The 14,317-nt window shown below is 41.7% G+C and overlaps 1 non-coding gene across 1 annotated transcript; it reads right to left on the bottom strand.

Annotated features, from left to right (window-relative positions):
* Positions 1-8,340: 8,340 nt before the first annotated feature.
* On the bottom strand, positions 8,341-8,448 carry LOC130937244 (small nucleolar RNA R71). The gene has a single exon (XR_009068469.1). It is a non-coding gene; the product is annotated as a small nucleolar RNA R71 (small nucleolar RNA).
* Between the last annotated feature and the right edge of the window lie 5,869 nt (positions 8,449-14,317).

Raw genomic sequence — 14,317 nt, forward strand, 5'->3', positions numbered from 1 at the left:
AATCAACAATTGCTCCTGATGACAGAACAGTTAGCAGAATTTAAAGAGATGCTCTATGAAACTAAAGTTGCTAACAAGAACATAGAACTGCAATTGAATCAAGCAAAACAGCAAATATCTAAACAGATAACAGAGGAGTGTCAAGCAGTTCAACTGAGGAGTGGGAAGACACTGAATACCACTGCTCAAAAGAGCAAAAAGCCAAACAGGGAACAATTGACAGAGGATAACCAAACCACTGTTCAAAATCCCTCTGAGGACAGTAAGAGCCCAGAGAGGAATGTTATTGGCGTTCAAACGCCAGAAAGGGAAGGAAAGTTGGCGTTAAACGCCCATTCCTTGCCCAGTTCTGGCGTTCAAACGCCAGAAAAGGGAGAGAAGTTGGCGTTTAACGCCCAATCTTCACCCATTCCTGGCGTTCAAACGCCAAGGGAAGATCAGACACCTGAGAGTGCTGACAGTAATCCCTCTAAAAAGGCTTCTTCAACCACTTCTGTAAGGAATAAACCTGCAGCATCTAAGGTTGAAGAATATCAAGCCAAGATGCCTTATCCTCAGAAACTCCACAAAGCGGAACAGGAGAAGCAATTTGCCCGCTTTGCAGACTATCTAAGGACTCTTGAAATAAAGATTCCGTTTGCAGAGGCACTTGAGCAAATACCTTCTTATGCTAAGTTCATGAAGGAAATCTTAAGCCATAAGAAGGATTGGAGAGAAACTGAAAAAGTGTTTCTCACTGAAGAATGCAGTGCAGTCATTCTGAAAAGCTTACCAGAAAAGCTTCAAGATCCTGGAAGCTTTCTGATACCATGCACATTAGAAGGCGCTTGCACCAAGACAGCCCTATGTGATCTTGGAGCAAGCATCAATCTAATACCTGCATCCACTATCAGAAAGCTTGGGTTGACTGGAGAAGTCAAACCAACCAGGATATGCCTCCAACTTGCTGATGGCTCCATTAAACATCCATTAGGCATAATAGAGGATATGATTGTCAAGGTTGGGCCATTCGCCTTTCCAACTGACTTTGTGGTGCTGGAAATGGACGAGCACAAGAGTGCAACTCTCATTCTAGGAAGACCTTTCCTAGCAACTGGACGAACTCTCATTGATGTACAAAAAGGGGAAGTAACCCTGAGAGTCAATGAGGATGAGTTCAAGTTGAATGCTGTGAAAGCTATGCAGCATCCAGACACACCAAATGACTGCATGGGCACTGACATTATTGACTCTTTGGTGGAAGAGATCAATATGACTGAAAGCCTAGAATCAGAGCTTGAAGACATCTTCAAGGATGCTCAGCCTGATCAAGAAGAACCACAGGAAACAAAGGAATTTTCGAAAATTCCTCAGGAGGAGGATAAGCCTCCCAAACCTGAACTCAAACCACTACCACCATCCCTGAAGTATGTATTTTTGGGAAAGGGTGACACTTTTCCAGTGATTATAAGCTCTGCTTTAAATCCACAGGAAGAGGAAGCACTGATTCAAGTGCTAAGGACACACAAGACAGCTCTTGGGTGGTCCATAAGTGATCTTAAGGGCATTAGCCCAGCTAGATGCATGCACAAGATCCTGTTGGAGGATAATGCCAAACCAGTGGTCCAACCACAGAGGAGGCTAAATCCAGCCATGAAGGAGGTGGTGCAGAAAGAGGTCACTAAATTACTAGAGGCTGGGATTATTTATCCTATTTCTGATAGCCCCTGGGTGAGCCCTGTCCAAGTTGTCCCCAAAAAGGGAGGCATGACAGTGGTTCATAATGAAAAAAATGAACTGGTTCCTACAAGAATAGTCACAGGGTGGCGTATGTGTATTGACTACAGAAGGCTCAATACAGCCACCAGAAAGGATCATTTTCCTTTACCATTCATAGACCAAATGCTAGAAAGACTAGCTGGTCATGATTATTACTGCTTTTTGGATGGCTATTTAGGCTACAACCAAATTGCAGTAGATCCTCAGGACCAAGAGAAAACTGCATTTACTTGCCCTTCTGGCGTGTTTGCCTACAGAAGGATGCCTTTTGGTCTGTGCAATGCACCTGCAACCTTTCAGAGGTGCATGCTCTCTATCTTCTCAGATATGGTAGAGAAATTTCTGGAAGTCTTCATGGATGACTTCTCAGTATATGGAGACTCATTCAGCTCCTGTCTTAATCACCTAGCACTTGTCCTGAAAAGGTGCCAAGAGACTAACCTGGTTTTAAACTGGGAGAAATGTCACTTTATGGTGACTGAGGGAATTGTCCTTGGGCACAAAATTTCAAGCAGGGGAATAGAGGTGGATAAGGCAAAGGTAGAGGTAATTGAAAAATTACCACCACCTGCCAATGTTAAGGCAATCAGAAGCTTTCTAGGGCATGCAGGATTCTACAGAAGGTTTATAAAGGATTTTTCGAAAATTGCAAAACCTTTGAGTAACCTGCTAGCTGCTGACACGCCATTTGTGTTTGACACACAGTGTCAGCAGGCATTTGAGACCCTGAAAGCTAAGCTGGTCACAGCAGCAGTCATCTCTGCACCAGATTGGGCATTGCCATTTGAATTAATGTGTGATGCCAGTGATCATGCCATTGGTGCAGTGTTGGGACAGAGGCATAACAAACTTCTGCATGTCATTTATTATGCTAGCCGTGTTCTGAATGATGCACAGAAGAATTACACAACCACAGAAAAAGAATTACTTGCAGTGGTCTATGCCATTGACAAGTTTAGATCTTATCTAGTAGGATCCAAAGTGATTGTGTACACTGACCATGCTGCTCTTAAATACTTACTCATAAAGCAGGATTCAAAACCCAGGCTGATAAGATGGGTGTTGCTTCTGCAAGAGTTTGACATAGAAATAAGAGACAGAAAAGGGACAGAGAACCAAGTAGCTGATCATCTGTCCCGAATAGAACCAGTAGCTTGGGCGTCCCTCCCTTCTACTGAGATCTCTGAGACTTTCCCAGATGAGCAACTCTTTGCCATTCAGAAAGCTCCTTAGTTTGCAGATATTGCAAATTATAAAGCTGTGAGGTTCATACCCCAGGAGTACAGCAAAGTGCAAAGAAAAAAATTAATTTCAGATGCCAAGTACTACCTCTGGGATGAACCATATCTCTTTAAGAGATGTGCAGACGGAGTAATCCGCAGATGTGTACCCAAAGAAGAAGCACAAAAGATCCTATGGCATTGCCATGGATCACAGTATGGAGGGCATTTTGGAAGTGAGCGAACAGCCACTAAAGTCCTCCAATATGGCTTCTACTGGCCTACTCTCTATAAAGATTCCCGAGAGTTTGTGCGTAACTGTGACAGTTGCCAAAGAGCTGGTAACTTGCCTCACGGATATGCCATGCCTCAACAAGGGATATTAGAGATAGAATTGTTTGATGTATGGGGAATTGACTTCATGGGTCCATTCCCACCATCATACTCAAACACTTACATTCTGGTGGCAGTGGACTACGTATCTAAGTGGGTAGAAGCAATTGCTACACCCACTAATGATACCAAGACCGTGCTAAAATTCCTCCAGAAACACATCTTCAGCAGGTTTGGTGTTCCCAGAGTACTAATCAGTGATGGGGGCACTCATTTCTGCAATAGACAGCTATACTCTGCTATGGTTAGATATGGAATCAGCCATAAAGTGGCAACTCCGAATCATCCACAGACAAATGGGCAAGCTGAAGTCTCTAACAGAGAGCTAAAAAGAATCCTAGAACGGACTGTGATAGCCCGAAGAAAGGATTGGCAAAGAGCTTGGATGATGCTCTGTGGGCATACAGAACAACATTCAAGACTCCTATAGGATCCTCTCCATACCAACTGGTGTATGGGAAGGCCTGTCATCTGCCCGTGGAACTGGAACATAAAGCCTACTGGGCAACCAGATTCCTAAACATGGATGCACAGTTAGCTGGTGAAAAGAGACTGCTCCAGCTAAATGAGCTAGAGGAGTTCAGACTCAATGCCTTTGAAAATGCAAAAATTTATAAGGAAAAGGCAAAGAAATGGCATGACAAGAAGTTGTCAACCAGAGTCTTTGAGCCAGGACAAAAAGTCCTACTCTTCAACTCTAGGCTCAGACTGTTCCCAGGAAAACTCAAATCCTGGTGGAGGGGTCCGTATGTGATTACAAGAGTTTCACCATATGGATATGTTGAGCTTCAGGATATTGATTCTAACAAAAAGTTCATTGTTAATGGACAGAGAATCAAGCATTATCTTGAAGGCAATTTTGAGCAGGAATGCTCAAAACTGAGACTTGAATGATTCTCAGTGAAGGTCCAACTAAAGACAGTAAAGAAGCGCTTGCTGGGAGGCAACCCAGTCATTAGTAGGTTATATGTGTTGTTTTTACAAAGGCAAGTATCAAAAATGAAGGAATTCACAGAGTTACAGAAAGATTCAGCTCAAAAAGCAGAGAAAATGAGCTTACTGATGAGCGGATAATTTATACGCTTTTTGGCATTGTTTTTAGTATGTTTTTAGTATGATCTAGTTAGTTTTTAGTATATTTTTATTAGTTTTTAGTTAAAATTCACTTTTCTGGACTTTACTATGAGTTTGTGTGTTTTTCTGTGATTTCAGGTATTTTCTGGCTGAAATTGAGGGACCTGAGCAAAAATCTGATTCAGAGACTAAAAAGGACTGCAGATGCTGTTGGATTCTGACCTCCCTGCACTCGAAGTGGATTTTCTGGAGCTACAGAAGCCCAATTGGCGCGCTCTCTACGGCGTTGGAAAGTAGACATCCTGGGCTTTTCAGCAATATATGATAGTCCATACTTTGCCCAAGATTTGATGGCCCAAACCGGCGTTCAAGGTCACCTCAAGAAATCCCAGCGTTAAACGCTGGAACTGGCACCCAAATGGGAGTTAAACGCCCAAACTGGCATAAAAGCTGGCGTTTAACTCCAAGAAGAGTCTCTACACGAAATTGCTTCATTGCTCAGCCCAAGCACACACCAAGTGGGCCCGGAAGTGGATTTTTATGTCATTTACTCATCTTTGTACACCTTAGGCTACTAGTTATCTATAAGTAGGACCTTTTACTATTGTATCTAGAGACTTTGGTAGCTATCTTCGTTTTATGCTATCTTAGATCATTGGGAGGCTGGCCATTCGGCCATGCCTAGACCTTATGCTTATGTATTTTCAACGGTGGAGTTTCTACACACCATAGATTAAGGTGTGGAGCTCTGCTGTACCTCGAGTATTAATGCAATTACTATTGTTCTTCCATTCAATTCCGCTTGTTCTTTGTCCAAGATATCACTTGTTCTTCAACTTGATGAAGGTGATGATCCATGACACTCATCATCATTCTCACTCATGAACAAGGTGACTGACAACCATTCTTGTTCTACAAGCAATCAAAGCTCTAGTGAATATCTCTTGGATTCCTGATAACACGATGCATGGTTGATCGCCTGACAACCGAGTGCTCGCCTGACAAACGAGCCAGCCATTCCGTGAGATCAGAGTCTTCGTGGTATAGGCGAGAACTGATGGCGGCATTCAAGAGAATCCGGAAGGTCTAACCTTGTCTGTGGTATTCTGAGTAGGATTCAATGATTGAATGACTGTGACGTGCTTCAAACTCCTGAAGGCGGGGCGTTAGTGACAGACGCAAAAGAATCACTGGATTCTATTCCGGCCTGATTGAGAACCGACAGATGGATAGCCGTGCCATGATAGGGTGCGTTGAACATTTCCAATGAGAGGATGGGAGGTAGCCACTGACAACGGTGAAACCCTTGCATAAGCTTGCCATGGAAAGGAGTAAGAAGGATTGGATGAAGACTGTAGGAAAGCAGAGAGACAGAAGGGAAGGCATCTTCATACGCTTATCTGAAGCTCTCACCAATGATATACATAAGTATCTCTATCTTTATCTTTATGTTATTTTCGTTTATCACTATACCCATTTGAGTCTGCCTGACTGAGATTTACAAGGTGACCATAGCTTGCTTCAATACTAACAATCTCCGTGGGATCGACCCTTACTCACGTAAGGTATTACTTGGACGACCCAGTGCACTTGCTGGTTAGTTGTGCGAAGTTGTGTAATGCCATGGAATTGAACTACCAAGTTTTTGGAGTTCATGACCGGGGATTATGAGAGTTGTGAAAAGTATTGTTCACAATTTCGCGCACCAAGTTTTTGGCGCCGTTGCCGGGGATTGTTCAAGTTTTGAGCAAGCTTTTGGTAACAATGCCGGGGATTGTTCAGTATGGACAACTGACGGTTCATCTTGTTGCTTAGATTAGGTATTTTTTTTTTCGAAATTCTTGAAGATAAAATTCTAGAGTTTCATGATGATTTGTTGAAATCTGGCTGGCTGAGAAGCCATGTCTAATCTCATTGGACCGAGGTTTCAACTTATCATCACAAGAGCTTGTTGATCTTTATCAATTTTGCTTTTGGAGCAGTGATCTGCTAAGGCTTGGCTGGCCTTTGGCCATGTCTAGTGTTTTGGACCGAAGCTTTCTTTGAAAGCTTGGCTGGCTGTGAAGCCATGTCTAATTCCTGGACCGGAGCCTTAGACTAACATTGCACTGATTCCTGGAATTCTCATTAAGAATTTTGATATCTTTTTCCACTTAATTTTCGAAAAACACAAAAAAATCACAAAATCATAAAAACCAAAAATATTTGATGTTTCTTGCTTAAGTCTAGTGTCCCATCTTAAGTTTGGTGTCAATTGCATGCATTCATTCATGTGTCTTAAGGATTTTCAAGTAATTCTTGATGATTTCTTACTCTGATCTTTGAATTCTTTTGGCTTGAGTGTTTATGTGTCTCATATAGTGTCAGTAGTATACAAACTGCTAAGTTTAGTGTCTTGCATGCATTGTTATTTGATTCTTGTTGCATTTTGATTATTAAAAATCCAAAAATATTTTTTATTTGTGTCTTTTCAAGTCAATAATACAAAGAGTTGAAGATTCAGAACATACTGCAGAGGAATTATACAGAAAAAGCTGGGCATTCAAAAATGCCCAGTGAAGAAGACAGACTGGCGTTTAAACGCCAGCCAGGGTACCTGGTTGGGCGTTTAACGCCCAAAAAGGGTGCATTTTGGGCGTTAAACGCCAGAATGTGCACCATTCTGGGCGTTTAACGCCAGGATGGCAAAGGGGGAAGAATTTTGTTTTCAAATCAATTTTTTTTTTCAAGTTTTCAAAGTTTTTCAAAATCAAATCTTTTTCAAATCATATCTTTTCAATCAAATGTTTTTCAAAATCAATTTCTTTCCTTTTACAAAGATACTTACTAACAATTAATGATTTGATTGAACATCTCAAATTTGTTGCCTTTTCTGTTGAGAAAGGTTTAATGTTTGAATCATATCTTTTCTTGTTAGGCAAGTCACTAATTTTCAAAATCAAATCTTTTAAAATTGTTTTCAAACCAAATTTTTTTTTTAACCAATCACATCTTCTCAACCTCATCTTTTTCAAAATAGTTTTCAATCAAATCTCCTTAATTTCTAATTTCAAAATCTTTTTCAAAAATCACTTGATTTCTTTTCCACTTTTAATTTTCGAAAATTATCAATCAAATTTTAAAATGTTTTTAACATCTTTTTAATTAATTTTCGAAAATCCTCTTCCCTCCTTCCCACATCCTTCTATTTATGGAGTACTACTCTTTCTTAATGCACAATTCGAACTCTATCTAATCAAGTTCGAATTCTTCTACCTTCTTTTCTTCTATTTTTCGTTTCCTCTGACACCTTAAGGAATCTCTATACTGTGACATAGAGGATTCCACATCTTCTTGTTCTCTTCTCTTTCATATGAGCAGGAGCAGAGACAAAGGCATTCTTGTTGAAGCTGACCCTGAACCTGAAAGGACCTTGAAGAGAAAGCTAAGAGAAGCCAAAGCACAACTCTCTTTAGAGGACCTGACCGAATTCTTCAAAGAAGAAGAACACATGGCAGCCGAAAACAACAACAATGCCAACAATGCAAGGAAGGTGCTGGGTGACTTTACTGCACCTACTCCCAACTTCTATGGGAGAAGCATCTCTATCCCTGCCATTGGAGCAAACAACTTTGAGCTTAAGCCTCAATTAGTTTCTCTAATGCAACAGAATTGCAAGTTCCATGGACTTCCAATGGAAGATCCTCATCAGTTTTTAGCTGAGTTTTTGCAAATCTGTGACACAGTCAAGACTAATGGGGTTGACCCTGAGGTCTACAGACTGATGCTATTCCCTTTTGCTGTAAGAGACAGAGCTAGAATATGGTTGGACTCACAACCTAAGGATAGCCTGGACTCTTGGGAAAAGCTAGTCAATGCCTTCTTGGCAAAGTTCTTTCCACCTCAAAAATGGAGTAAGCTTAGAGTGGAAGTCCAAACCTTCAGACAGAAGGATGGAGAATCCCTCTATGAAGCTTGGGAAAGATACAAACAATTAATCAGAAAATGTCCTTCTGACATGCTTTCTGAATGGAGCATCATAGGTATTTTCTATGATGGCCTCTCTGAACTATCCAAGATGTCTTTGGATAGCTCTGCTGGAGGATCTCTTCATCTGAAGAAGACGCCTACAGAAGCTCAAGAGCTAATTGAAATGGTTGCAAATAACCAATTCATGTACACTTCTGAAAGGAATCCTGTGAATAATGGGACTAATCAGAAGAAAGGAGTTCTTGAGATTGACACTCTGAATGCCATACTGGCTCAGAATAAGATATTGACTCAACAAGTCAATTTGATTTCTCAAAGTCTGTCTGGAATGCAAAATGTACCTGGCAGTACTAAGGAAGCTTCATCTGAGAAAGAAGCTTATGATCCTGAGAACCCTTCAATGGAAGAGGTGAATTACCTAGGAGAACCCTATGGAAACACCTATAATTCTTCATGGAGAAATCACCCAAATTTCTCATGGAAGAATCAAGAGAGACCTCAACAAGGTTTCAATAATAATAATGGTGGAAGAAACAGGTTTAGCAATAACAAGCCTTTTCCATCATCTTCTCAGCAACAGACAGAGAGTTCTAAGCAGAATACCTCTGACTTAGCAACAATGGTCTCTGATCTAATCAAAACCACTCAAAGTTTCATGAATGAAACAAGGTCCTCCATCAGAAATTTGGAAGGACAAGTGGGTCAGCTGAGCAAGAAAGTTACTGAACTCCCTCCTAGTACTCTCCCAAGTAATACAGAAGAAAATCCAAAAGGAGAGTGCAAAGCCATAACCATGGCCGAATATGGAGAGGAAAGAGAGGAGGTGGACGCCACTGAGGAAGACCTCAATGGGCGTGCACCAACCTCCTCTGAGTTCCCCAATGAGGAACCATGGGAATCTGAGGCTCAAAATGAGACCATAGAGATTCCATTGGACTTACTTCTGCCTTTCATGAGCTCCGATGAGTATTCTTCCTCTGAAGAGGATGAGTATGTCACTGAAGAGCAAGTTGCTAAATACCTTGGAGCAATCATGAAGTTAAATGACAAGTTATTTGGAAATGAGACTTGGGAAGATGAACCTCCCTTGCTCACCAAAGAACTGGATGACTTGTCTAGGCAGAAATTACCTCAAAAGAGACAAGATCCTGGGAAGTTTTCCATACCTTGTACCATAGGCACCATGACCTTCAAGAAGGCCCTGTGTGACTTAGGGTCAAGTGTGAACCTCATGCCTCTCTCTGTGATGGAGAAGCTAGGGATCTTTGAGGTACAAGCTGCAAGAATCTCATTAGAGATGGCAGACAACTCAAGAAAACAAGCTCATGGACTTGTAGAGAATGTTTTGGTAAAAGTTGAAGACCATTACATTCCTACTGATTTCATAGTCCTAGAGACTGGGAAGTGCATGGATGAATCCATCATCCTTGGCAGACCCTTCCTAGCCACAGCAAAGGCTGTGATTGATGTTGATAGAGGTGAACTGATCATTCAAGTGAATGAAAAATCCTTGGTGTTTGAGGCTCAAGGATATCCCTCTGTCACCATGGAGATGAAGCTTGAAGAGCTTCCCTCAAATCAGAGACAAATAGAGCCCCCAAAGTCAAACTCTAAGTTTGGTGTTGGGAGGTTCCCACATTGCTCTGATCATTTGTGAGGCTCCATGAGAGCCATCTGTCAAGCTACTGACATTAAAGAAGCGCTTGTTGGGAGGCAACCCAATGATTATATTTTATATATTTTCTTTTGTTATTTTATGTTTTTTGTAGGTTGATGATCATAAGAAGTCACAAAATCCATTGAAAAAGCAAAAACAGAATGAAAAACAGGAAGAAAAACAGCACACCCTGGAGGAAGATGTTGCTGGCGTTTAAACGCCAGTAAGAGTAGCAGTTGTGCGTTTAACGCCCAGTCTGGCACCATTCTGGGCGTTTAACGCCAGAAAGGGGCACCAGACTGGCGTTAAACGCTAGAAAAGGGCAAGAACCTGGCGTTAAACGCCAGAAATGGGCACCAGCCCGGCGTTTAACGCCAAAATTGGCTCAAAACGTGATTTTGCTTGCCATTTGGTGCAGGGATGACTTTTCCTTGACACCACAGGATCTGTGGACCCCACAGGATCCCCACCAACCCCACCACTCTCTCTCTTCTTCCCCCTTTCACCAATCACCTCAATACCTCTTCCCCAAAAACCCCTCACTTATCATATCCCATCTTTCTCTTCACCACTCACATCCATCCTTCACAAAACCCCACCAACCTCACCCTTCAAATTCAAACCACTTTCCCTCCCAAACCCACCCATAATGGCCGAACTCCATCTCCCCTCTCTCCTATAAATACCCTTCTTCATTCCTTCATTTTCACACAACCTAAACACCACTTCTCCCCTTCTTTGGCCGAATACAAAGCCATCCCCTTCTCCCTCATTTCTTCTTCTTCTACTCTCTTCTTTCATCTTTTGCTCGAGGACGAGCAAACCTTTTAAGTTTGGTGTGGTAAAAGCGTTGCTTTTTCGTTTTCCATAACCATTTATGGCATCCAAGGCCGGAGAAACCTCTAGAAAGAGGAAAGGGAAGGCAAAAGCTTCCACCTCTGAGTCATGGGAGATGGAAAGATTCATCTCAAGGGTGCATCAAGACCACTTCTATGAAGTTGTGGCCTTGAAGAAGGTGATCCCCGAGGTCCCTTTTTCACTCAAAAAGGGTGAATATCCGGAGATCCGACATGAGATCCGAAGAAGAGGTTGGGAAGTGCTTACCAACCCCATTCAACAAGTCGGAATCCTGATGGTTCAAGAGTTCTATGCCAATGCATGGATCACAAAGAACCATGATCAAAGTATGAACCCGAATCCAAAGAATTATCTTACTATGGTTCGGGGGAAATACTTGGATTTCAGTCCGGAAAGTGTGAGGGTAGCGTTCAACTTGCCTATGATGCAAGGAGATGAACATCCTTACACAAGAAGGGTCAACTTTGATCAAAGGTTGGACCAAGTCCTCACAGTCATATGTGAAGAGGGCGCACAATAGAAGAGAGATTCAAGAGGCAAGCCGGTTCAATTGAGAAGGCATGACCTCAAACCCATGGCTAGAGGATGGTTGGAGTTCATTCAACGCTCAATCATTCCCACTAGCAACCGGTCCGAAGTTACTCTAGACTGGGCCATCATGATTCATAGCATCATGATTGGAGAAGAAGTGGAAGTTCATGAGGTTATAGCCCAAGAGCTTTATAAGGTGGTGGACAAGTCTTCCACCTTGGCAAGGTTAGCCTTTCCTCATCTCATTTGTCACCTCTGTTATTCAGTTGGAGTTGACATAGAAAGAGACCCCTCTCATCATGAGATCCCTGAGATACCTCAAGGGATGCACTTTCCTCCACAAAACTATTGGGAGCAACTGAACACCTCCCTAGGAGAATTGAGTTCCAACATGGGACAACTAAGGGTGGAGCATCAAGAACACTCCATCATCCTTCATGAAATTAGAGAAGACCAAAGAATCATGAGGGAGGAGCAACAAAGACAAGGAAGAGACATTGAGGAGCTCAAGCACTCCATAGGATCTTCAAGAGGAAGAAAGAGCCGCCATCACTAAGGTGGACCCGTTCTTTAATTTCCTTGTTCTTTATTCTTCTGTTTTTCGAATTTTATGCTTATGTTTATCCATGTTTGTGTCTTGTGATCATTAGTGTCTTAGTGTCTATGCCTTAAAGTTATGAATGTCCTATGAATCCATCACCTTTCTTGAATAAAAACGTTCTTAAATTGAAAAAGAAAAAGAATTGCATGAATTTTGAATTTTATAACAGTTTAATTATTTTGATGTGGTGGCATTACTTTTGTCTTCTGAATGTATGCTTAAACAGTGCATATGTCTTTTGAATTTGTGGTTTATGAATGTTGGCTCTTGAAAGAATGATGAAAAAGGAGACATGTTACTGAGGATCTGAAAAATCATTAAAAATGATTCTTGAAGCAAGAAAAAGCAGTGAATACAAAAAAAAAAAGAGGCGAAAAAAAACCGAAAAAAAAAGAAGAGAAAAAGAAAGAAAAAGAAAGAATAAAGTTGTGATCCAAGGCAAAAAGAGTGTGCTTAAGAACCCTGGACACCTCTAATTGGGGACTTTAGCAAAGCTGAGTCACAATCTGAAAAGGTTCACCCAATTATGTGTCTGTGGCATGTATGTATCCGGTGGTAATACTGGAAGACAGAGTGCTTTGGGCCACGGCCAAGACTCATAAAGTAGCTGTGTTCAAGAATCATCATACTTAACTAGGAGAATCAATAACACTATCTGGATTCTGAGTTCCTAAAGAAGCCAATCATTCTGAGTTGCAAAGGATAGAGTGAGATGCCAAAACTGTTCAGAGGCAAAAAGCTAAAAGCCCCGCTCATCTAATTAATACTGATCTTCATAGATGTTTTTGGAATTCATTGCATATTTTCTTCTTTTTATCTTATTTGATTTTCAGTTGCTTGAGGACAAGCAACAATTTAAGTTTGGTGTTGTGATGAGCGGATAATTTATACGCTTTTTGGCATTGTTTTTAGTATGTTTTTAGTATGATCTAGTTAGTTTTTAGTATATTTTAATTAGTTTTTAGTTAAAATTCACTTTTCTAGACTTTACTATGAGTTTGTGTGTTTTTCTGTGATTTCAGGTATTTTCTGGCTGAAATTGAGGGACCTGAGCAAAAATCTGATTCAGAGACTAAAAAGGACTGCAGATGCTGTTGGATTCTGATCTCCCTGCACTCGAAGTGGATTTTCTGGAGCTACAGAAGCTCAATTGGCGCGCTCTCAACGGCGTTGGAAAGTAGACATCCTGGGCTTTCCAGCAATATATGATAGTCCATACTTTGCCCAAGATTTGATGGCCCAAACCGGCGTTCAAAGTCACCTCAAGAAATCCCAGCGTTAAACGCTGGAACTGGCACCCAAATGGGAGTTAAACGCCCAAACTGGCATAAAAGCTGGCGTTTAACTCCAAGAAGAGTCTCTACACGAAATTGCTTCATTGCTCAGCCCAAGCACACACCAAGTGGGCCCGGAAGTGGATTTTTATGTCATTTACTCATCTTTGTACACCTTAGGCTACTAGTTATCTATAAGTAGGACCTTTTACTATTGTATCTAGAGACTTTGGTAGCTATCTTCGTTTTATGCTATCTTAGATCATTGGGAGGCTGGCCATTCGGCCATGCCTAGACCTTATGCTTATGTATTTTCAACGGTGGAGTTTCTACACACCATAGATTAAGGTGTGGAGCTCTGCTGTACCTCGAGTATTAATGCAATTACTATTGTTCTTCCATTCAATTCCGCTTGTTCTTTGTCCAAGATATCACTTGTTCTTCAACTTGATGAAGGTGATGATCCGTGACACTCATCATCATTCTCACTCATGAACAAGGTGACTGACAACCATTCTTGTTCTACAAGCAATCAAAGCTCTAGTGAATATCTCTTGGATTCCTGATAACACGATGCATGGTTGATCGCCTGACAACCGAGTGCTCGCCTGACAAACGAGCCAGCCATTCCGTGAGATCAGAGTCTTCGTGGTATAGGCGAGAACTGATGGCGGCATTCAAGAGAATCCGGAAGGTCTAACCTTGTCTGTGGTATTCTGAGTAGGATTCAATGATTGAATGACTGTGACGTGCTTCAAACTCCTGAAGGCGGGGCGTTAGTGACAGACGCAAAAGAATCACTGGATTCTATTCCGGCCTGATTGAGAACCGACAGATGGATAGCCGTGCCGTGACAGGGTGCGTTGAACATTTCCAATGAGAGGATGGGAGGTAGCCACTGACAACGGTGAAACCCTCGCATAAGCTTGCCATGGAAAGGAGTAAGAAGGATTGGATGAAGACTGTAGGAAAGCAGAGAGAC

This window comes from Arachis stenosperma, chromosome 6, assembly GCF_014773155.1.
Source record: "Arachis stenosperma cultivar V10309 chromosome 6, arast.V10309.gnm1.PFL2, whole genome shotgun sequence".
Lineage (NCBI taxonomy): Eukaryota > Viridiplantae > Streptophyta > Magnoliopsida > Fabales > Fabaceae > Arachis > Arachis stenosperma.